We start from the raw sequence: 26,718 nt of genomic DNA, 5'->3' as shown, positions 1-26,718 counted from the left end.
TTTTTTCCTCTACTTGATCTAAAAAAAAGCAATTGTGACTGACCACAACTATTATATTTGTTTCTTTTTTTATTGTTTCTTAATGCCAGAGGGTTGACAGTTTGAGAAATGATAGTTTTGTGGCATGTCTGTGATTTATTTTTTTTCTACAAAATTAAACAATTGAAAGAACATCTTCCAAGAGTGGTGATTCCATAATTTTTGCCAGGGGTTGTATGTTAGTTCCTGCCTTCCTGACTGCATGTCAGGATGTGCAATGCTGATGGACTCCTACCCAGTTAATCAAAATGTCCTTCAACAAAGTATTAGATTAGTAGTGTGTGTATTTATTTTTATCCAACAACCTGCCAAAAAAACGTTTGATTTTAGATTGATATTTAATTGAAAAAAATTGGTTAAGTTTTGAAATGATTTAACTAGGTTTCTTTTTTTACATTACAAAAACTGGGCATTATAACAGGGATGCAAGGACATTTTATATCCACTGTTAGGACATTCTCTAAACTGGTGCTGCAAAGTGTATAATTATCTTTATATGATAGATTTATTACACCTGTTACCATGATTTAATAACTAGAAGGTGTAGCCCAGCACTAATGCCCACAAGCTATATAGGCATAGTTTTTTTTTCTTTACATGAATGTTTAAAAATTATGTTGTTCTTTTTCTATTCTCTGTGTGCAATATTATGTTTAAACACTGTAACATATACTTATTAAAACGTAAAAACACCGTAACATTTTTTAAAGATACATTTTACAAGCTTGAATATTTTAAATTTCTCAGTCACTTTAGCATTAATCTCTTTCAAAAAATTCACTGTCCATTTGATTAGCTTCATCTACTATATGAATTAGATGCGTGTGTGGTTATACAATCGTTTGTTGTTCTGTGTACTCACCATTCCACACATTCCATTCATAAAAGAAACTCCCCCACTGAGTTTATGTTCTGAACCATTCTAATAACTGCAATGACACAAACATGGTAATGACATGATGGTAGTGTGTGTTGTTCTGGTATGTGTGTAGCAGGTGCCGCCGTGCTGTTTGGATCCTTTACCCACTTAGCATTGGCTGTAGCTGTAGCTAGAGCTGTTCTTCCATGCACAATGATATTTTCTCTCTAGTTATTTATCAACAATTTCTGACACTTTCTGATAAGATAATGCTGTTGGCACCTATCTTGCCTTAGCATTAAGGTGTTTAATATCCCAACAACACTGCTACATCTAATTTGCTCATTCTAATACAACACACACTACCATGTTATAACTACGCTACTACCATTTACAAATCTAGAATGTACAAAAACACCAGGACCAAGTGAAGTACATGCAGATCTTTATTCTACGATTCTACTGTTTATTTTACATTTGCAATGTAAAAGCTGAATGTTTCTCAGTTTAAAAGTGTGATTCAGTATTCGTGATTAACTGTTGCAGAGGTTGGTCTGGCAGCAGTTTTTGTTCCAACATTCAGCCATTTTGACGCATGACCTTGAATCTAGAGAAAGAAAAAAAGTCTTTATAAACCATAGATCATATTTTAAAGTCATGTAGCTCATGTCATCATTTAGCAAACCTTTTAAAAAAATATTTTGGGTAGTTTGGTGCACCAGTCTGTCATAGCTGAGATCCGGGTTCAAATCTCAGGGGTGCTTTTGGTCGGCCATGCAGGCAGCTACGTGACTCTTTAAAGGCAAATTTTTAAAGGAAGGGGGGGGGGGGTTATTGCTCTGAACAGCATAGCCATTAGGAGGTGCATTTTTCAGTACACTCTCAGTGCCAAGTCCAAGATTAGATACAAATAGGAGGGTTGTGTCAATTTTTACAGGGCAGCACGGTGGCTAAGTGGGTAGCACTGTCGCCTCACAGCAAGAAGGTTCTGGGTTCAATCCCCAGGTGGGGCGTTCCGGGTCCTTTCTGTGTGAAGTTTGCATGTTCTCCCCCTGTCTGCGTGGGTTTCCTCCGGGTGCTCCGGTTTCCTCCCACAGTCCAAAAACATGCAGCCAGGCTAATTGGAGACACTGAATTGTCCTATAGATACCAAGCCTCTAGGATGCATAAACCAGTGCATTGTAGTGCCGGTCCCAAGCCCAGATAAATAGGGAGGGTTGTGTCAGAACGGGCATCCGGCATAAGAACTGTGCCAAATCAATAATGCGGATCATGATCCTCCTGCAACCCCTAAACGAGAGCAGCCAAGGAAATAAATAGAACATCATGTTTTTACACACTTTGGTTACATTCATGACAGGACAGGTAATTACTGGTTACACAAAATTAATCAGTTCAGGTCTATAATGTCACACAGTTATGGACAATTTTGTATGTTAATCATAATAGATCTTAATAGATTCATTGTATTAATAAACTGCACATATTGTAATCCAGCACATGCGGTCAAACAGACTAGGCGATCAAACCTCATGCACCTGACATTGTTATAACAGTAAAATAAGCTTCAGATTTATGAAATCTGAATTATAATTTTATCATTTAATGAAATTGGTTTGATTTAGCTGTTTAGAACTTACTCATATTAGAAAATGAAATGGTTAACATTGTGCCTAGAATATGGTACATTCAGGCCTATTGCTAAGGCTTTTGGTCCTTTATTCCCACACTTGCATTTTAATGTTTTACTTTAACACTTTCTACATACCAACTTCACACACACACACACTTTTCTAAGCTACATCTTTACATACACACTCACACATCAACACAGGAATCTAAAACCTGGCTCTCACACACTCATCTTGATTATATATACTGTATATTGCCAAAAGTATTCACTCACCCATCAAAATTCAGGTGTTCCAATCACTTCCATGGCCACAGGTGTATAAAACCAAGCACCTAGGCATGCAGACTACTTCTACAAACATTAGTGAAAGGATGGGTCGGTCTCAGGAGCTCAGTGAATTCCAGTGTGGTACCATGATTGGATGCCACCTGTGCAACAAGTCCAGTCGTGAAATTTCCTCACTACTAAATATTCCACAGTCGACTGTCAGTGGTATTATAACAAAGTAGAAGTGATTGGGAACGACAGCAACTCAGCCACAAAGTGTTAGAGCCACGTGAAATGACAGAATGGGGTTACAGCTGAGGCACATAGTCACCAACTTTCTGCACAGTCAGTCGCTACAGACCTCCAAACTTCATGTGGCCTTCAGATGAGCTCAAGAACAGTGTGTAGAGAGCTTCATGGAATGGGTTTACATGGCCGAGCAGCTGCATCCAAGCCTTACATCACCAAGCGCAATGCAAAACGTCGTATGCGACACCACTGGACTCTAGAGCAGTGGAGACGTGTTCTCTGGAGGGAAAATCACGCTTCTTTGTCTGGCAATCTGATGGACGAGTCTGGGTTTAGCGGTTGCCAGGAGAACGGTACTTGTCTGACTGCATTGTGCCAAGTGTAAAGTTTGGTGGAGGGGGGATTATGGTGTGGAGATGTCTTTCAGGAGTTGGGCTCGGCCCCTTAGTTCCAGTAAAAGGAACTCTTAATGCTTCAGCATACCAAGAGACTTTGGACAATTTCATGCTCCCAACTTTGTGGAAACAGTTTGGGGATGGCCCCTTCCTGTTCCAACATGACTGCGCACCAGTGCACAAAGCAAGGTCCATAAAGACATGAATGAGCGAGTTTGGTGTGGAAGAACTTCACTGGCCTGCACAGAGTCCTGACCTCAACCCGATAGAACACCTTTGGGATGAATTAGAGCGGAGACTGCGAGCCAGGCCTTCTTGTCCAACATCAGTGTCTGACCTCACAAATGCGCTTCTGGAACAATGGTCAAAAATTCCCATAAACACACTCCTAAACCCTGTGATAAGCTTTCCCAGCAGAGTTAGCTGTTATAGATGCAAAGGGTGGGCCGACATCATATTAAACCCTATGAATTAAGAATGGAATGTCACTCAAGTTCATATGCGTGTGTGAAGGCAGACAAGCGAATACTTTTGGCAGTATAGTGTATATACATATATACTGTATATTTATATATATATAGTGAGAGAGAGGGGGGGTACATACAACCAGTGGCCATAAACATTGATTGCCTAGTGCATGCGTCTTCTCCACCACTGCAAGTTTGAACAGTCTTTGTACTTTCATAAGCATTGGACTTGTAACATTGAAGAGCAGAACCTGTAACAGAGTTAGCACAAAAGAAATGGATATACTTGTAGTTTTTGTTCAAACCATTAAGTATCAGATTGCAGAGAATTTTGAGAGAATAAATTGATCACATTCACCAGGCAGGAAGTTTATGGCAAGGTTTCAATTTAGAGTACTTAATCCATACAAACATGCTTTTGAAGGTTAAAATTACAGCCAAAAAATTGGGTAGAGAATCAAATAAAACTTCTAGTTAAAGCAAAAGTGTTTTCTAAGTGTGTTATAGAGTATTAACAAAATGTCTTATAGAAAAGGTACTCAAGTACTGCATTAGTTTTTAGCTTTTGAAGCCGATAGGCCCAAATATAAGTCTATTGGGACTTCATTATTAAAGCTTAAATTTAAGCACATTTAAAGCTTAAATCACTTACCTCCCACTAAAAGCAGGGAAAGAACCAGAGTCACAAGCAGGAGCTTCATGATTCTGTAACATGAAAAGAATGAACAGTGATGTTCCTTTTTGCAGACAAAGTTCTGATGTTCCTCATTACTAACTACATGTTTAACATAAAAATAACACAGTTTACTCAGTACCAATTGCATGAACACTTTAAATGTGTGTGTGTGTGTGTATATATATATATTATGGCAAGCCAAAAAGGAAGTATATAGCAAACGCTGATATATATAAGTTGAAACTTGATATATATAAATTGAAACTTGATATATATAAATCGAAACCTGATATACATTAATTGAAACTTGATATATATAAATTGAAACTTGATATATATAAATCGAAACCTGATATATATAAATTGAAACTTGATATATATAAATTGAAACCTGATATATATAAATCGAAACTTTATATATATAAATTGAAACCTGATATATATAAATCAAAACCTGATATATATATAATTTGAAACTTGATATATATAAATTAAAACTTGATATATATAAATCGAAACCTGATATATATCAATCGAAACCTGATATATATAAATCGAAACCTGATATATATAAATTGAAACGCTGATATATATACATTGAAACCTGATATATATAAACTAAAACTTAAGTACCCCCATGCACAATGCAAGCAAAAGGGTTTGTGTAACTTTGGTCATTAATTTTTCACTTCAAATACCAAAATTGAAAAGGTTTCAGTCTTCAGTTTCGTTTCAAATAACAAACAAACACACATTGATAGTAATAACGTGACAACATGATCTGACTGTTGTGATTTTTGTGTATAAAACTAACATGACCACGTTACAACGTCCAGTACAAAAATCGCTTCCCCACATTGTTTATTTTTTTGCAGAGCAAATATGTGCACGTCACAAATACAAACACAAAAGTCAGGACAACAGGACGCGTCGTTATTATGACTTTTTTAATACTTGTGCTTGCTTTACACTGTCTACATAATATTATAAGCATGTAAGCGCGTGCAGGCGCATGCGCGTTTATTTTTGATTGAACTGATATAAATGCTGATTTCGGAAAATTAAAATACAAGTTGTTCACAATGTGTGTTTGTTGTTATTTGAGAACAAACTGAAAACTGAAACCTTTTCAACTGTTTCGAATTATATATCTCAAGTTTCCATTTATATATATATCAGGTTTCAATTGATATATATCAGGTTTCAATTTATATATACAGTATATCTCAAGTTTCAATTTATATTGAAACCTTATATATATATAAGGTTTCAATTTATATATATCAGCATTTGCTTTATATTTCCTGTTTGGTTTGCCCTAATATATATATATATATATATATATATATATATATATATATATATATATATATATATATATATATATATATACTGATCAGCCATAACATTAAAACCACCTCCTTGTTTCTACACTTACTGTACATCTGTCAATGTTATCAGTTCCACTTAACATAAAAAAGCACTTTGTAGTTCTACCTTTACTGACTGTAGTCCATCTGTCTCTCTACATGCTTTGTTAGCCTCCTTTCATGCTGTTCCTCAATGGTCAGGACCACCACAGAGCAGGTATTATTTAGGTGGTGGATCATTCTCAGCACTGCAGTGACACTGACATGCTGGTGGTGTGTTAGTGTTTGTTGTGCTGGTATGAGTGGACAAAACACAGCAGTGCTGCTGGGGTTTTTAAACACCTCACTGTCACTAGCGGAACTAAGAATAGTCAACCAACCAAAAATATCCAGACAACAGCACCACATGGGCAAAGTCCTGTGACCACTGATGAATGTCTAGAAGATGACCAACTCAAACAGCAGCAATAGATGAGCGATCGTCTCTGACTTTATTTACTGAATTTAAAAACTCCAGCAGTGCTGCTGTGTCTGATCCACTCATACCAGCACAACACACACTAACACACCACCACCATGTCAGTGTCACTGCAGTGCTGAGAATGATCCACCACCTAAATAATACTCTGTGGTGGTCCTGTGGGGGTCCTGATCATTGGAAAACAGGGTGAAAACAGGCTAAAAAAGTATGTAGAGAAACAGATGGACTACAGTCAGTAATTGAAGAACTTCAAAATGCTTTTATATGGTAAGTGGAGCTGATAAAATGTACAGTGAGTGTAGAAACAAGGAGGTGGTTTTAATGTTATGGCTGATCAGTGTATATATATATATATATATATATATATATATATATATATATATATATATATATTTATATACAAAATAAATAAATGAAGGCATTCTATTCGATTAATTTATTAAAAAAAAACTCCATGTATCATTCATTATTTAATTAATAATTAATCCACAGTAATTATAAACTAAATATGATTTGGTAAATGCAAGCACATTTCTCTTTCACAATTCCCCCAAATGAACAAATGCTGAAGCAATCACAGTAATCTCTTTTTGTAGTAGTACTAAATAACAGTAATGAATAAAGTGTTTGATTATGTTTGTAAGTCACTTTTAAAAGACTACAAAAGAATGTTTACACTTTGTACACTGATTTATAAAAATGGCAATTATATCCATTCAATATCAATACACAACACAGTAAAGTGTGAAAAAAGACAAAAGGTCTAAAAAACTTTCTAAATCCAGTATATTTAGCTGTATGTTTTGCAAAAAAATTCCAGTTTTTCCAGTACATATTGTATGTATAATGTAAAATATCCTCACCTTCAGAGTTTCACCAGCACTGTATGAGGGTTGACTTTTACTGCAGAGCTTGAACTGAATCTTCTGGTCTGAATCCCACTGGTTCATCACCTTTTAAATAATCCTGCTATGCAAGTTCCCGCCCTCCTGATTAGACAGACAAGCAAACAGACAGACTGACAGATAGATAGATTTAACTTTATTGTCATTGCTTAGTACAAATACAAGGATTTTGTGTTGTGTGATTATTAACAATAATTTGCAGTGTATCATCTTCACTGTATACAATCATGTACTGTAAATATTATTTTAATTAATTCATTAACTAATTAATGTTTAAGATTTAGCTGCCTACAACCCAGTCTAACCAGTTAAAATCTCTTCTCAGGTCACATGATGTGGGATCCCGACTCCAATATTGTGAACAGTTGCTCTAAAGGTTAACACTTTCTTTTTTTCATTACAGTCTTTAGAGGCAAACACTTAATATAAATGTCTTAATAAGAACATACCAGGTTTCAGCAACACATTTATATTTTAAACCAGCACATCTCTGACACTGAAGAGCAGAACCTGTAACAGAGTAGCACATGATATATCTGCAGTTTTTTGTTGAAGCCATTAGGTATCTGAGTACAGAGAATTTTATAAATGGGTTCATGGCACTATCATGACAATATCAATCTGCTTTATATAAGCAGCAGTGGGTGATGTGGGATGAAAAAACCATTAGCTATTAACCCATTTTTTATTTTTATAACATTTTAAAGCTTAAGTAGCTTAACATTTAGATTAAAATTCTATGAATAATCCAAAAGTACTCTAATTGTTCTAATCCAAAAATGATGTGCTATAAAGACTAAAAAGCTGGTGAAACTTTCATCATAAGTGGAAAAACCTAAAATCTGTTTTTTCACTTAACATCAAAAAATTAATCCCAAGTTAGTATAAACTAAAACAGACAATGCGAGCACCTTCCTCTTTTAACATTTCCCAGCAAATAAACAAATTCTAAACAAAGTAATCTTTATTTGTAATTTATTTATAATGTTCTCACTCTACTTTCACTCTACTACTTTATATTAAGTCACAATATACACAATAGTTATTATATCTAATTATTATTTAATTTCGAAATCAGATGCCTGCTTAATAAAATAAAGAACGTATTTGAAAATAAAGAACGTATTTTTAGCCACACGCACTGCTCAGTGTATAAAGTCAATTATGTAAAATAAATTTGTTGGGTAAATTCACAAAGCAAGGTCTATAAAGACAAGGTTTGATAGGGTATGATGGTCTAGAGGAATGCCAGTAACTTGCATAGAGCTCTGAACTCAACCTCATGTGGGGTCCATACCCCAATGTTGTGAACTGTTGCTCTAGGGGTTAATATGCTTTTCCTTTAATTAGAATAAATCCCAAATCAAGAACACATGAAGTACTGAACTCACTCAGATATAACTTATTGATATTATAAAATTAAATGGTTAACATTGTGCCTAGATAAATTGGGCACCATTCACTTGATTTGTCTTCAGCAATGTGTGCAATATTATATGATAGTTAACCATTGGAACATTCCATTACAGAAGCTATGTTGTTTTTTGGTAAATCTCACCCTATCCTCTTATCAACACACATTCAGGGCTGTTGCTAAGGTTTCTGGTCCTTCTGCATTTTTATTTTTTTCACCTTAACAGTCTCTACACAGCAACTTCCAACTTCACACACACTTTTCAAAGCTACATCTTTACGCACACACACACACACACACACACACACACACACACACACACACACACACACACACACACACACACACACACACACACATTCTAGATTAGAAACCTGACCTTCACATACTCTTCTTGTTACTATCCTTGCAGTAAGCCACTTGGAATTAAACCGTAAAACTACAGAGTAAAAGCTATATAAAAGTGTCTTAATAAAAAAACATACCACGGCCAGTCATGGGCATTACTGCTGTCCTCATGCATGTGTTGTTTCCATTAGTGCAAAATTCACCAATACATGTATCCTGATAATAATCACAGTAACATTGAAGAGCAGAACCTGTAGCACATAAGTTATCACATAAAAATTATATATTTGCAGTTTTTGTTAAAGACATTAAATGTCAGATTGCAGAGAGTTTTATAAATGGATCACATTCAACAGACAGGAAGTTCATGGCATAATTTGGGATATATTCTACTTTATACAAGCAACAGTGATGATGTTGAATATAAAGCTATATCGGCTATGATGATGCAGGGATGCAGTGCAATGCAGGGCCTCAAGCACTCCTTCCATTGGAAAAGGTTTCAATTTAGAGTACTTATTCCATATACAAGCATGCTTATGAAGGCCAACATTTCAGCCAAGAATAGATATGGCATCAAATAAAACCTCTAGTTTATGCAAGTGTCATAATTCATTAAGAGTCATAATTAGTGCATCATTTTGTACTTTTTTTAAAGCTTAAATCACTTACTCTCCACCAAAAGCAGGGAAAGAACCATAGTCACAAGCAGGAGCTTCATAATTCTGTAACATATAAAAGGAACAGTGATGTTACTTTCTGCAGACAAAGTTCTTCTGATGTTCCTTATTACTAACTACATGTTTAACATAAAAATAACACAGTTTTCTCAGTACCTATTGCATGACTAATCCAAAAATATATATCTATATATGACAAATAGAGGCATTGTATTTGATTATTCTATCCAAAAAGTGTCCAAGTCCCCAAGCTCTGCACCCTTGTCTACACTAGTCAAAAGCCTGAGAAAATAAATATGTTTTCAGTCTAGACTTAAACATTGAGACTGTGTCCGAATCCCGAACAGAGGCAGGAAGATTATTCCAAAGTTGTGGAGCTTTGTAAGAAAATGCTCTTCCACCAGCCGTGATCTTTTTAATTCTAGGAACTATAAGTAACCCTGCATCTTGTGAGCGAAGTGGGTTGTAGTGATTAATAAGTTCACTCAGATACTGTGGAGCCAGACCATGTAGCGCTTTATAGGTTAGTAAAAGTATTTTGTAATCAATGCGGAATTTAACTGGCAGCCAGTGTAGAGATTATAGAACAGGACTAATATGATCAAATTTTTTAGTTCTAGTTAGCACTGGAGCTGCTGTATTTTGAACTAACTGGAGTTTGTTTATGGATCTACCAGAGCATCCAGTTAGAAGAGCATTACGATAATCCAACCGAGAAGTTATAAACGCATGGATCAGTTTTTCGGTGTCATTAACAGATAGTATATTTCTTATTTTAGAAATATTATGCAAATGATTATTATTATTAAATGATAGAAAGCAACTCTAGTAATATTATTGACGTGTGTATCAAAGGAAAGATCTGAACCTAGTGTGACAGTTTTTTACATCTGGGCTGGGATTAACAGAGAAAGTGTTTAGGTTTAGCACCAGGTTAGACAACTTGTCTCTTGCAGCTTTAGAGCCAACAAGTAAAACCTCTGTTTTATCTGAATTAAGTTATAGAGTGTAAATAATAGCGGTCCCAGTACCGACCCTTGTGGAACACCACACTTTTGTAGTTTCCGAGCATTTATGATTTACATAAACCAATTGAGAGCGGTCAGTCAAATATGATTGAAACCAAGAGAGTGCGAGTCCTTTAACACCTACTGTATTTTCTAGCCTCTCCAGTAAAATGTTATGATCGACCGTATCAAATGCTGCACTAAGATCTAATAGAACAAGAAAAGAGACACATCCATTATCAGAAGACATTAACAACTTGTTAACTACTCTAATTAATGCGGTTTCGGTACTATGCTTGGGTCTAAAACCAGATTGCAATTTTTCATGAATACAATTTTCATTCAAATAAGAACATACAGTAATTGTTTGGAAACGACTTTTTCTAATATCTTAGAGACAAAAGGGAGGTTTGAAATTGGCCTATAATTAGATAAAACATGTGGATCAAGGTTAGGTTTTTTAATCAGAGGTTTAATAACAGCACTTTTAAACAACTTAGGAATGTACCCAAGGCTAAGGGATGCATTGATTAATGTAAGCAGGGGATCTACAATGGCTGGGAGTAAATCTTTAAGTAAACGAGTTGGAACAGGATCGAGTATACACGATGATGACTTTGATGATTTAATCAACGCAGTTAGTTCATTTTGGGAGATTGGATTAAAGTTTCAACATGAACATGAACACTGTTCTACAACTGTTTGACAGTCCAGCCTCTTAGATGCTGTAATTTCTGAACCTGTAGGCCTCTGTATAAATGAAATACTAAACCCCCGAAATATTAACTTGTTGTTATTAGAAAACGAATTGGTTACAGTCTTTAGAGTCAAACAATTTATAAAAATTAGCAGGATTACTGTATTTATTTAAAATGTCATCAAATCATTTTGGTTTGTCCATAATCCTGATGTTGCCTGCAGGTTATACAGAGACCTACAGGTTCAGAAATTACAGCATCTTGGAGGCTGGACTGTCAAACAGTTGTGAAACAGTGTTTATGTTCATGTTGAAACTTTAAGATTCTAGTATAACCCTCTTTGGGTTATAAAGTTAACACTTAAGGTTAACAGAAGCACGTAAGATGGCTGACTCCAGGAACCACCTGTGATTCAACATCAGATGCACACAGAGCAGGATCACATCTAAAAGCCTGCAACTTAAATCTTCTGTCAAGGGTCACCAAGTTAGCAAGATCATTTACTAAAGTGTTTTCAGTTTGAGTGTGTATAGACATAAGATACTTAACAGCAATAATTGATGTTTCAATTTACCAAAGAGCAAAATCTATTTGCACTGCAAACGCATTGTTTTCTTTAACCACCTCCACTAAATAAACAAATGTTGAATCACATCAATCTCTATTTGTAGTAGTACTAAATAATTATGTACTCACGTGTACTGTATATTGTCACAATATATTTACATGTACTGTATATAGATTTACAGTATATTTACTAAATGTGTATGTTCAATTATTGTTTAATTGTGTCTGGTAAAAGGGAACAACCAATATTTCATGGACTGGGAAAGATATGGCCCAGAAGCAAGTTCCCTGTCAGACAAATGTTGAACCAAGATCTGGGGTGCATTTCCCAAAATGTTTGTGATGCTAAGTACTTCGTAACCAGTGTTGCCAACTTAGCGGCTTTATTTAGTGAGTTTTCAGACCCCCCAGCGACTTTTTTTCAAAAAAGTGATTTTTATTGGAGACTTTTTGAGACTTGGACGTGAAAGCACATATCGCTCTGCAGTTACTGTCCTAAACGAGCAGTGGGTGCTCTGTAGATTTATCCTACCCATCGATTTGTCCTACCGAGCATGCGCACACCTGTTTTTGACTCGTTTAGTGGAACGCCTAAGGTTAGTAATGTGTGGTTTTAGTTTTAATTTCTTTAAAAGTTTAAAGTTTAAGTGTATGTAATGCCGTTATTATGTGACTTATTTTGTATTCTCTTTCAGAACTATGCAAGGTGCTCAAATGAGCTATTCTTGATTGAATACAGTTGAATAACTGTTGTTTATCTAATGCTGTGTTAACATTTAATTTAACCACGTTTATACATGCCTTGCATGCACGAAAGAGTTTGTTGCTCTGTGTACTCTACTCCATTCATAAAATAAACTCCTACAGGACCCCAACTTAAAAAGTTATGGACCATTCATATATCTGCAAAACCACAACCATGGTAATGACATGGTAGTGTGTGTTGTCCTGATATGAGTGTAGCAGGTGCCACCGTGCTGTTGGGATCTTTTACCCTGTTAGCACTGTCTGTAGCCACACAATGTTATTTATTTATCAATAGACACTTTCTAATAAGAGAATGCTGTTGGCACTTGTCTTGCCTTAGCATTAAGGTCTTTAAAATTCCAACAACACTGCTAGCTACATCTAATACACTTATTACAGTACAACACACACTAACATGTTATAACTACAATACCATTTACAAATGATACAATTGTAGAATGGACCAACTGAAGTACGTGCAGATCTTTATTGTACAATTAAACTGTTTTATTTACATTATCAGTATAAAAATGGAATGTTTCTCAGTTTAGAAGTATAATTCAGTATTAGTGATTATTTGTTGCAGAGGTCGGTCTTGCAGCAAACGCTCCCTCTGATAACACATTCAGTCAGAGTGGTGCATTTATTTAAAGCTAGAGAAAGAAAAAGAAAATAATCAGTCATTCTGAATCATAGAACATAATGCTTTAGCATAATGCGAGCTTTTTTAACAGTTACAGTGTATCACGAAGAACAATGTTAAATTAAATTAAATTTGTATGATTTATTATTAAATTTGTATGATTTATTATTTTTGTTTGACTGTGCTGGTGGGCCACAAATAATACAATTTAAGACGCGGACCGTATAAAATCTGACCTGGCCAGACTTAATCCATATACAAGCATGCTTTTAAAGGCCAAAATTTCAGCCAAATAGTTTGGTAGGGTATCAAATAAAAACTCACGTTAAAGCAAAAGTGTCCTCTAAATGTGTTGTGTAGAAGTAAGAAAGTTACTTGATGAAAAGGTACAAGTACTGCGTTAGTTTTTACATTTTGAAGCCAATAGGCTTGAATATGAGCCTGTAGGGGTGTAAGAGTCATAATTAGTTCATCATTATGTACTTTTTTAAAGCTTAAATCACTCACCCTCCACCAAAAGCAGAGAAAGAACCAGAGTCACAAGCAGGAGCTTCATAATTCTGTAACATATAAAAGGAACAGTGATGTTACTTTCTGCAGACAAAGTTCTTCTGATGTTCCTTATTACTAACTACATGTTTAACATAAAAATAACACAGTTTTCTCAGTACCTATTGCATGACTAATCCAAAAATATATATCTATATATGACAAATAGAGGCATTGTATTTGATTATTCTATCCAAAAAGTGTCCAAGTCCCCAAGCTCTGCACCCTTGTCTACACTAGTCAAAAGCCTGAGAAAATAAATATGTTTTCAGTCTAGACTTAAACATTGAGACTGTGTCCGAATCCCGAACAGAGGCAGGAAGATTATTCCAAAGTTGTGGAGCTTTGTAAGAAAATGCTCTTCCACCAGCCCTGATCTTTTTAATTCTAGGAACTATAAGTAACCCTGCATCTTGTGGGCGAAGTGGGTTGTAGTGATTAATAAGTTCACTCAGATACTGTGGAGCCAGACCATGTAGCGCTTTATAGGTTAGTAAAAGTATTTTGTAATCAATGCAGAATTTAACTGGCAGCCAGTGTAGAGATTATAGAACAGGACTAATATGATCAAATTTTTTAGTTCTAGTTAGCACTGGAGCTGCTGTATTTTGAACTAACTGGAGTTTGTTTATGGATCTACCAGAGCATCCAGTTAGAAGAGCATTACGATAATCCAACCGAGAAGTTATAAACGCATGGATCAGTTTTTCGGTGTCATTAACAGATAGTATATTTCTTATTTTAGAAATATTATGCAAATGATTATTATTATTAAATGATAGAAAGCAACTCTAGTAATATTATTGACGTGTGTATCAAAGGAAAGATCTGAACCTAGTGTGACAGTTTTTTACATCTGGGCTGGGATTAACAGAGAAAGTGTTTAGGTTTAGCACCAGGTTAGACAACTTGTCTCTTGCAGCTTTAGAGCCAACAAGTAAAACCTCTGTTTTATCTGAATTAAGTTATAGAGTGTAAATAATAGCGGTCCCAGTACCGACCCTTGTGGAACACCACACTTTTGTAGTTTCCGAGCATTTATGATTTACATAAACCAATTGAGAGCGGTCAGTCAAATATGATTGAAACCAAGAGAGTGCGAGTCCTTTAACACCTACTGTATTTTCTAGCCTCTCCAGTAAAATGTTATGATCGACCGTAACAAATGCTGCACTAAGATCTAATAGAACAAGAAAAGAGACACATCCATTATCAGAAGACATTAACAACTTGTTAACTACTCTAATTAATGCGGTTTCGGTACTATGCTTGGGTCTAAAACCAGATTGCAATTTTTCATGAATACAATTTTCATTCAAATAAGAACATACAGTAATTGTTTGGAAACGACTTTTTCTAATATCATAGAGACAAAAGGAAGGTTTGAAATTGGCCTATAATTAGATAAAACATGTGGATCAAGGTTAGGTTTTTTAATCAGGGGTTTAATAACAGCACTTTTAAACAACTTAGGTATGTACCCAAGGCTAAGGGATGCATTGATTAATGTAAGCAGGGGATCTACAATGGCTGGGAGTAAATCTTTAAGTAAACGAGTTGGAACAGGATCGAGTATACACGATGATGACTTTGATGATTTAATCAACGCAGTTAGTTCATTTTGGGAGATTGGATTAAAGTTTCAACATGAACATGAACACTGTTCCACAACTGTTTGACAGTCCAGCCTCTTAGATGCTGTAATTTCTGAACCTGTAGGCCTCTGTATAAATGAAATACTAAACCCCCGAAATATTAACTTGTTGTTATAAGAAAACGTATTGGTTACAGTCTTTAGAGTCAAACAATTTATAAAAATTAGCAGGGTTACTGTATTTATTTAAAATGTCATCAAATCATTTTGGTTTGTCCATAATCCTGATGTTACCTGCAGGTTATACAGAGACCTACAGGTTCAGAAATTACAGCATCTTGGAGGCTGGACTGTCAAACAGTTGTGAAACAGTGTTTATGTTCATGTTGAAACTTTAAGATTCTAGTATAACCCTCTTTGGGTTATAAAGTTAACACTTAAGGTTAACAGAAGCACGTAAGATGGCTGACTCCAGGAACCACCTGTGATTCAACATCAGATGCACACAGAGCAGGATCACATCTAAAAGCCTGCAACTTAAATCTTCTGTCAAGGGTCACCAAGTTAGCAAGATCATTTACTAAAGTGTTTTCAGTTTGAGTGTGTATAGACATAAGATACTTAACAGCAATAATTGATGTTTCAATTTACCAAAGAGCAAAATCTATTTGCACTGCAAACGCATTGTTTCCTTTAACCACCTCCACTAAATAAACAAATGTTGAATCACATCAATCTCTATTTGTAGTAGTACTAAATAATTATGTACTCACGTGTACTGTATATTGTCACAATATATTTACATGTACTGTATATAGATTTACAGTATATTTACTAAATGTGTATGTTCAATTATTGTTTAATTGTGTCTGGTAAAAGGGAACAACCAATATTTCATGGACTGGGAAAGATATGGCCCAGAAGCAAGTTCCCTGTCAGACAAATGTTGAACCAAGATCTGGGGTGCATTTCCCAAAATGTTTGTGATGCTAAGTACTTCGTAACCAGTGTTGCCAACTTAGCGGCTTTATTTAGTGAGTTTTCAGACCCCCCAGCGACTTTTTTTCAAAAAAGTGATTTTTATTGGAGACTTTTTGAGACTTGGACGTGAAAGCACATATCGCTCTGCAGTTACTGTCCTAAACGAGCAGCGGGTGCTCTGTAGATTTATCCTACCCATCGATTTGTCCTACCGAGCATGCGCACACCTGTTTTTGACTCGTTTAGTGGAACGCCTAAGGTTAGTAATGTGTGGTTTTAGTTTTAATTTCTTTAAAAGTTTAAAGTTTAAGTGTATGTAATGCTGTTATTATGTGACTTATTTTGTATTCTCTTTCAGAACTATGCAAGGTGCTCAAATGAGCTATTCTTGATTGAATACAGTTGAATAACTGTTGTTTATCTAATGCTGTGTTAACATTTAATTTAACCACGTTTATACATGCCTTGCATGCATGAAAGAGTTTGTTGCTCTGTGTACTCTACTCCATTCATAAAATAAACTCCTACAGGACCCCAACTTAAAAAGTTATGGACCATTCATATATCTGCAAAACCACAATCATGGTAATGACATGGTAGTGTGTGTTGTCCTGATATGAGTGTAGCAGGTGCCACCGTGCTGTTGGGATCTTTTACCCTGTTAGCACTGTCTGTAGCCACACAATGTTATTTATTTATCAATAGACACTTTCTAATAAGAGAATGCTGTTGGCACTTGTCTTGCCTTAGCATTAAGGTCTTTAAAATTCCAACAACACTGCTACATCTAATACACTTATTACAGTACAACACACTAACATGTTATAACTACAATACCATTTACAAATGATACAATTGTAGAATGGACCAACTGAAGTACGTGCAGATCTTTATTGTACAATTAAACTGTTTTATTTACATTATCAGTATAAAAATGGAATGTTTCTCAGTTTAGAAGTATAATTCAGTATTAGTGATTATTTGTTGCAGAGGTCGGTCTTGCAGCAAACGCTCCCTCTGATAACACATTCAGTCAGAGTGGTGCATTTATTTAAAGCTAGAGAAAGAAAAAGAAAATAATCAGTCATTCTGAATCATAGAACATAATGCTTTAGCATAATGCGAGCTTTTTAAACAGTTATATAGCTCATGTCATCATTTTGCAAACTATTTAAAAAGTCAAATTTAGAGTAATGCTAGCCATTCATCACTGAGGTCCGGCTTCAAATCCCAGCTGTGCTTTTGGCCGACCAGGCATCTACACAGACATGATAGGCTAGTTTTAGGATTATTGTGCTGAACAGTGTAGCCATTCAGAGGTGCAGTTGTCAGTAAGCTCTCAGTGACAAGCCCAAGATTAGATAAAAATAAAGAGGGTTGCATCAGAAAAAAGCAAAGAAGAGCAATTAGACTGCTGACTTCTCTGGGCTCTGAGGCATCTAAGATGGACCATCACACAGAATTTTGAAACAAAAAAAGCGACAACGACGACATCTTAAGAAATGCAGGAATGGATGTTTATTAATAAATGAAATGAAGTTGAGCAGACAAAACATGAAATATCTCAGGTTCATACTGTCTGCAATCAAATAAAAGTCAAAGTAAATGTAAGAAATTTAGTATTTTTTATTATTTACATTTTTCATGCTGTCCCAACTTTTTCTGATTTGGGGTTGTAGATTAGGAACCTGACCTTTACACACTCTTCTTGTTACTCCACCATCAAACCATATAGTTTAAACAATTTCCTTACAGAAAACTACATATAGTCAACTACAGAGTAAAAGCTATATAAAAATGTCTTAATAATAAAACATACCACGGGCAGTCATGGTATTTACTGCTGTCTTCATGCATATGTTTCCATAAGTGCAAGTTTCAGATGTACATGTGAGGTCATTCACATCACGCTTGACACACTGAAGAGCAGAACCTGTAACAAAGTAAGCACATAAGAAATTGATATAATAAAGCAATAAGCCACGATAGGCCGTGCGTTACTGTGATTTTAGCACGGGAATGACTTTTATCCCGTGCTAAAATCATAGCAGTAACGCACGGTCTCGAGTGGCTTATTGCTTTTATAAAACGGCGGTCAACATAAAATACAATAAATACAACAATGTTTAATTCATAAATGTATTTATTGTGTATAAACTTACATTATAAAACGGATAGTTCCGGTCCTAAAATCTGATTGGCTGAGCCGCGTTCGAAGCCGTTGTAAAATCCCAGATAAACGCACACCTAGGACCACCTCACATCATTCCATATTAATACGCCACTGAATAGGAAAAGTTAATGTTATTTTCGCCCTCATGTTGCCTAGCAACACTGTTAATCGAACTATTTTGCGTTGCGGAAGAATGCTTTATTGTAAGTTTATACACAATAAATACATTTATGAATTAAACATTGTTGTATTTATTATATTTCATGTTGACCGCCGTTTTATAAAAGTAATAAGCCACTCGAGACCGTGCATTACTGTTATGATTTTAGCACGGGGAAAGAAGTTTTAGAACAAAAACGTCATCCCCGTGCTAAAATCACAGTAATGCACGGCCTCTCGTGGCTTATTGCTTTAATAAAGCATTCTTCCGCGACGCAAGGTAGTTCGATTAACAGTGTTGCTAGGCAACATGAGGGCGAACATAACATTATTTTTTTTCTTTTCAGTGGCGTATTAATATGGAATGATGTGAGGTGGTCATAGGTGTGCGTTTATCGGGGATTTTACAACAGCTTCGAACGCGGCTCAGCCAATCAGATTTTAGGACCGGAACTATCCGTTTTATAATTGTATAATAATAATTTTATAAATGGATCACATTCAACAGGCAGGTTGTGGCAAGTTAATGGCATTGTGTGGAATATGTTCTACTTTATACAAGCAACAGTGGGTGATGATGTTGAATATGATGATCATCAGCTATGATGAGTGCAATGCAGGGCCTCAGGAACACCTTCCATTGCAAAAATGTAGATCCATATGCAAGCATGCTTTTGAAAGCCAAAATTACAGCCAAAGAGTTAGGTAGGGTATCAAATAAAACTTCAAGTTTAAGTAAAAGTGTTCTCTAATTGTGTTGTGTAGAAGTAAGTTACAGTACTTATAAAAAGGAACTCAAGTACTGCATTAGTTTTTACATTTTAAAGTCAATAGGCCTCAATATGAGTCTATAGGTGTGTAAGAGTCATAATTAGTGCATCATTATGTACTTTTTTAAAGCTTAAATCACTCACCCTCCACCAAAAGCAGAGAAAGAACCAGAGTCACAAGCAGGAGCTTCATAATTCTGTAACAGGAAAAGAATGAACAGTGATGTTACTTTCTGCAGACAAAGTTCCTCAGATGTTCCTCATAACTAACTACATGTTTAACATAAAAATAACACAGTAAACTATTGCATGACTAATCCAAAAATATATATTGTTATATGACAAAGGCATTCTATTTAATTATTCTATGCCAAAAGGACTCTGTTTTTGCAGGGTAAATATGTTTTGTCATACAGCAAAATGTAACATTACACATGTACTGTAAATGTTATTTTAAGCTAAATAAGGTTATAATCACAGTTCATCACTGGTGCACCCTACTGGCAAATTTAACCAGCTTGTGTCTATTTACACTCAAACTGAAGTTGATTCAAGCCCTGCATCAGCCAGGTTGCCACTGTTGGGCCCTTGAGCAAGGCCCTTAACCCTCAATTGCTTGCAATGTATACTGTCTCAATTGTAAGTCGCTTTGGATAAAGGCATCTGCTAAATGCTTAAAATATAAATGTAAATGTTATCAATTAAGGTCTGTGTTCATGACACCACAAACATTAACAGACTATGTAAAATTAGGATTTATTTAATGGTAGCAATGAAACAAAATCAGTGCTAAAAAAAAAGCCATTTTAAAGAAGACTGGATGATTGGGATAGTGTTTTATAAAAAAAAAAATACTTTACAATATTTTGTACCTTGTCTTTTTCTTTGAACAATGTAGAAACTAGGGCCAAACAGAAATGCTTTAATTGTCAACAGAATTCCGTGTGTCTTCACTCTTTACAGCAATTATATTAATAAAATGATTCCAGCTTTACAGCAACTCTTGAGAGAAGGTTTCCCTTGTGAAGAGACATAGAGGGACATAGACGTGTGGGTTTGGAGTGTGGAAGTCGGTCTGGCAGCAGAGGTTAGGGCTCGGTTCCTGCTCAGCAGACCAGAGCATTCTGACCAGAGCAGCAAAACAAAGAAAATAACACAGGATTATCTGTATAAATTAAGTTTATTAATACAGTGCACACATTTTATTACAAAAGCATGCCGTTTAAAAAAATAGAATTAAATGATCATATCAAACAGACTTATATCAAATTTCATGTACCACACATTGTTATGACAATTTTAATTAATGCTTTTTTTTTTAGAATTTCATAAGTTAGATTTAGCTGCCTACAACCCAGTGTAACCAGTTAAAATTAACTAAATAATTAGTTAAATAATTAAATAACACAAAATTATTCAGTCGTCAAAGCATATTGATGATACATTCACCTCATGACACACTGCTCCTCCCTACATGAAAGTAAATAAGCTGCTTTATAAGTAAAAAGTATTGGTATCGGTATCTGCGATACTGGTCCTGTATTTACTTGGTATCGGATCGATACCAAATTTTGCAGTATCGCACACCACTACTAGCAAGATCCTTCACTAAAGTGTTTTCAGTTTGAGTGTATATAGACACAAGGTGGTTAAAAGTTTTACAGCAATAATTGATGTTTCCATTTACCAAAGAGCAAAACATACTTCGTTCTGGCAATTAAATCCAAATGATTTGCTAGAAAACAGAACTGACCATGAAGCCACACTGTTGTAGGATGTACACAGGAAATGCTAAACAAAATTTTTAATTAATGTTTTTGTAATTTTATAAGTTAGATTTAGCTGCCTACAACCCAGTGTAACCAGTTAAAATCTCTTCTCAGGTGACCTGATGTGGGATTCCGACCCTGATGTTGTTGCTCTAACAGCAGGCACGTGCACAGATAGACCCCTAGTGGTGCTCAAGCACCTGCCCTTTTGCCATGGATGAGAAAAGTGCCCTTTCTGCTGGAGCCCAGTTTTTTTCTACATTCATCAATATTTAAAAATAAAAATGACCCTCTCTGTCATCAATTCCCCCCAAAAGTGCTTTGATATCTGACGGGCATTTATTTGAGTTCTTGTGAGAATTCTGCCCCGATCTGATCCGCGGCGCGCACAAGCTCCCGTCTTGCCCCTTCCTCCTCCTCCTCCGGTTAGCACTCATGCAGTGCTGAGTGCCAGGCCAAACCGCTGCTACACACTTCTCCTCTGACCCGCAGCATCAGACAGACAGGTAATGACAGTGTTTCATACAAAGGGCATCCATGCATAACGCATGGCCTACACGTTTTGTACTCATGAGTCATGAAATACGTGATTTCAAAGCCTCGTCCAGCTGTTTACTGATGTTTGTCATGTTTAATGAAGGGGGAGGGGGACAAACTGCAGCAGACAGACAGACAGACAAAGAATTTAAAGACAGTTTTACTGTTTTACAAATTAGACAAGTTCACTGGTTTTGTTTCATTTAAAATCTTACTTATTTTGATGTGAAAGCCTGAAGAAAAAAAAGCATGAGCACAAACATTGTGCAGGAGAATGTCAAGTAGCTCTCACAGTAAAGTGTTGAAAATAGATACAAACATACAATATTTTATAATTACAGCATCCTGGCCCAAACGCTGAGTAGGAAAAGCCACCTTTAGTCAAGGAGTTATTTTCATGCAAGCATTTATACTTCAACAGTTTACAAATGAGGAATAATTTTGCTAGGTAATTAACATTACAAACTAATATATGTAGAAGGCTAAATATAATGCTCTATGATATAGAACAGCATACAAAAAATTATGAATAAATGGAAAAATTTTATTTAGATGTCTATTTGATTTTATTGGCATAATAATAGGCCCATTGTTAACATTAACTACCCAAAGTGGGTTTCTGATTTGAAATCAAAGGTAGGTCTTAAGTTGAGCTACATGACAGTCTGGTGAGGTATATTTGGTTTAATGTTTCAACTCTGTCAGAAAACAGTAAAATGATGTATACTGTGTTCTCCCCTTTATGGAGATTCAGTAAGTCACTCTTGATTATTATGCACAACATTGATTTATCTCATTTACAAATTTTGCAGCATAATGCCAACAAAAGAAAGGTTACAAAAACAGAGAGAAAAGGAACTACGGGTAGCAGCTCTCTTTTATCCTGGATTAGGCCATCTACCAGTAAAGCAAATGAGGGAGATGTATCAGTATCTTACATTGACTTTTACTATAATTTCATAGCAGACAGTGGGTGTGTTCAAAAACCTAGGGAGCTCTCTACATAAACAGCATTTTACGTAAGGCTGTCCGAAATCCTAGTAAGGTACAGTGGTGTTCAAAAAAATAGCAGTCCAACACCATTAACTTGATAAATCAAAGTTTTTAGTAGAAATGCTATTTCTACATAGCAAAAAATTTACTTGAAAGTGTAGTAGAGTATTGAAAACAAAACAAACCCAACAATTAGGACATGCATGCCGTTCATTCTGAGTAATCGAAGCATTGATTGAAAGGGGGTTGTTCAAAATAATAGCAGTGAGGAGTTCAATTGGTGAAGTCATTCATTCTGCAGAAGAATGGGTGTCAATTTTGGCCCTTATTTAAGGTAGGAGGGTGGCAAATGTTGCACAGGTTGGTCACAGCGCATTTTCTTCTGAAATACTGGGTAAAATGGGTTGTTCCAGACATTGTTCTGATGAACAGCGTACTTTGATTAAAAAGTTGATTTTAGAGGGAAAAAACATACAGAGAAGTGCAGCAAATGATAGGCTGATAAGCTAAAATGATCTCAAATGCCTTAAAGTGACAACCAAAACCTGAAAGACGCAGAAGGAAGCATGGAACTACTGTTTGAATGGATCAAAGAATAGCCAGAATGGCAAAGGTTCAGCCAGTGATCACCTCCAGAAAGATCAAGGAACATCTGAAGTTACCAGTGAGTACAGAAGATGATTAAGTGAAGCCAATTTACCAGCAAGAACTCCTTGCAAAGTCCCGTTGTTAAGAAAAAGACATGTCCTGAATGGGTTAACATTTGCGAAGAACACATTGACTGGTCCAAAGAGAAATGGCTCAACATTTTGTGGACTGGTGAAAGCAAAATTGTTCTTTTTGGGTCAAGTGGCCATAGACAGTATGTCAGATGACCCTCGAGCAATGAATTCGAGCCAAAGTACACTGTGAAGACAGTAAAGCATGGTGGTACAAAACTATGATATGGGGATGTTTCTCATACCATGGTGTTATGTCTATTTATCACATACGAGGGATCACGGATCAGTTTAAATATATCAGAATACTTGAGGAGATCATGTTGCCCTATGTCGAAGAAGAAATGCCCTTAAAATGGGTGTTTTAACATGACAATGACCCAAAACATCTTGGTTACAGACAAACAAGATTGAGGTAATAGAGTGGCCAGCCCAATCCCCTGACTTCAATCCCATAGAGAACTTGTGGGCTGAAATCTGAAACGCGTTTTTTTGAGGCAAAACCCAAAATTGCAGAAGAACTGTGGAATGTAGTCTAATCATCCTGGACTGGAATACGTGTTCAGAGGTGCCAGAAGTTGGTCGACTCCATGCAACACAGATCTCAGAAACAATTGTTATGCCACTAAATATTAGTTCAGTAATTTAAAGTAAAGTGAAACCTCAAACATTTTTTCATGTTATAGATACATTTTTTGAGTTTTTAAAGAACAATGCTGGCACTGCTATTATTTTGAACAGCCTAATATTCATTTTTCTTAACTTTCTGTAAAGGATTAACACAAACTGGTTTGATTTAGAATTAAAAGTGTAGTATTTTCAGTGCATTTGCATTTATGGAAATAAAAGTTATTATAATGATTTTGTGCTTTATTCACTTTTTTAAAATCACTGCTATTTTTTTGAACACTACTGTATCTTAAAATTTCAACGCTATTTTGACTCAAGAACGAGTGAGGATCCGATGCTGCCTTAGCAGTGGAGACAATCCCAGCATTCAAAGAGGCACTTTTCTCATAGAAAAATACGGCGGACGATGCAAAGCAAAGAACGGACTTATTTTCAAACGTTAATAAATTATCATTGATTTTTAATTTGTATAAACATGTACAAGTGTATATATTTGCAAGTTCAGGGACAGTTGAACCATTTTTGGTACACGGAGGGAGATGTAATGACTTATTAGAATCCTCTCTTAGGCAGCTGCTTATGTCGACAGTAAGACAGCAAGGCAGCTCCCCAGGTTTTTGATGCCTTATGAGTCGATGACTTATTAGAATCCCCTCTACTGAGCAGTCGACAGTAAGACAGCAAGGCAGCTCCCCAGGTTTTCGATGCCTTATGAGTCGATGACTTATTAGAATCCCCTCTACTTAGGCAGCTGCCTATGTCGACAGTAAGACAGCAAGGCAGCTCCCCAGGTTTTCGAACACACCCAGTGTAAACCTGAGATATTTCATGTTTTGTTTGGTGAACCTCATTTCATTTGTTAATATCCATCCACTCCTGCATGTCAGGTCTGCAACATATTTTTAAAAAAGTTGGGACAGGGCAATTAGGGCTAGTAATAATATCTATCCCTTTTTATCCTATTTGCTCTTAATCTATTTGTCTTCAACTTTCTCCTGTTGGAATTATGGCACTTAGCATTGTGTTCCATCACATTTCCTATTAATTACATTATTTAATGGTCTAAGAACTGAGGACACTAATTGTTAAATTTTTGCAAGTAGAATTTCTGCTCCATGGTGATCATTGACTGATTCTCTTTTTTATGATGCATTCTGTGACTACAAAGCCAAACTATTGTAGGATATGCAGAATGAGGCCTGGTATGTCTTGCTTAAATAACCACTGACCTCCAGGAAAGGAAAGATGTTGCCTTGATGCCAGGATATATCTCTCTAAAATCCCAATATATGTCCTAGCATCAATTGTACCTTTAAACATTTGCAAGTCACCCATGTTGTGGGAATGAATGCAACACACACCCCAAGTATGTTTGTTTGTTTGTTTTTACTGTTCCTCATTACTTGCCAAGAACCTGACAGTTCCTCATGAGCAAACGAATTAGCCTATAACGACTTTTCTCTTACAGGTTCTGCTGCACCTTGTGCCAACTGTGGCACTTCAAACAAAATGTGTCCTCATGAAACTTGTGGACAAGACCCCAGTATGGCCAATCCCGCCAAACCACAAGCTAAAGGTTTTATGCTTTCTTTTTGTTATTTTTTTTCTTTTGTAATTTTGCCAGACCTTTAAAAAACGACCATAGCAGATGAGCTGCCTAACATTGTTAACTTGAATTATTTATGGGTTTTATTTTCTATCTGGGATGTGGCAATCAGTGTAATATTTAAAAGTGTAAAATGTTAAACATTAGGGATGTAACAATGCATTCTACACACGATGCGATACGATTCACGATACTGGGTTCACAATGTGATTTTTTTCCCAATTTTTTTTAAACAAAATGAAATTGAAGACAAATTATGACAAAGTTTCTTTTTATTATTTCTCTTTAAAAAAATTAAATAAAATACTGTATTTGTGCTTATCTTTTATTTATCTAAATAATGAATGTCCTTTTATTTCTGAAGTAGGTACAAACTATGCCGAACTATGCTTATTGTGTAAAAAAAACTGAAATGAAATTGTAAAACAAATCCATCATGATATAAATACGTGAATGATACAAATAAAGAAAGTGTCCTCACATAAATAAATTTGGCTGGAAAATTTGGTCGGGGACCTGGCAACTTTGTGAAGTGCCGTCAACCAGGCGAGGTGAATAGCGTCAGTGCCCTCTGCTGTTTAAAGTGAATACTGATTAATCTTAAATGAATAACCTATTCTTGTGGTGCATCGTTACATCCCTATTAAACATAATTGAATACTTTTGTTTTTTAATGGATGCATGTGAGCCTGTGTTGACATTAACATTTGTAATTGATTTTATGTCCTCAGCTGCTAATCCAAGGACTGGCCTGAACTTTAACACTTTCCATTAAAATGGGACTCATGCTGCA

The 26,718-nt window shown here is 35.7% G+C and overlaps 2 long non-coding RNA genes across 2 annotated transcripts; one reads left to right on the top strand and one right to left on the bottom strand.

Annotated features, from left to right (window-relative positions):
* Positions 1 to 1,331: 1,331 nt before the first annotated feature.
* Positions 1,332 to 7,411, bottom strand: LOC134305461 (uncharacterized). The gene is made up of 4 exons (XR_010008539.1): positions 7,300 to 7,411; positions 4,562 to 4,614; positions 4,047 to 4,160; positions 1,332 to 1,505 (listed from the first exon to the last, which is right to left on the bottom strand). It is a non-coding gene; the product is annotated as an uncharacterized LOC134305461 (long non-coding RNA).
* Positions 7,412 to 21,890: 14,479 nt separating this feature from the next.
* Positions 21,891 to 26,718, top strand: LOC134305462 (uncharacterized). The gene is made up of 3 exons (XR_010008540.1): positions 21,891 to 21,946; positions 25,788 to 25,895; positions 26,657 to 26,718. It is a non-coding gene; the product is annotated as an uncharacterized LOC134305462 (long non-coding RNA).

This window comes from Trichomycterus rosablanca, unplaced genomic scaffold (assembly GCF_030014385.1).
Source record: "Trichomycterus rosablanca isolate fTriRos1 unplaced genomic scaffold, fTriRos1.hap1 scaffold_139, whole genome shotgun sequence".
NCBI classification, from domain to species: domain Eukaryota; kingdom Metazoa; phylum Chordata; class Actinopteri; order Siluriformes; family Trichomycteridae; genus Trichomycterus; species Trichomycterus rosablanca.
This window is presented reverse-complemented; position numbering and strand designations above follow the sequence as displayed.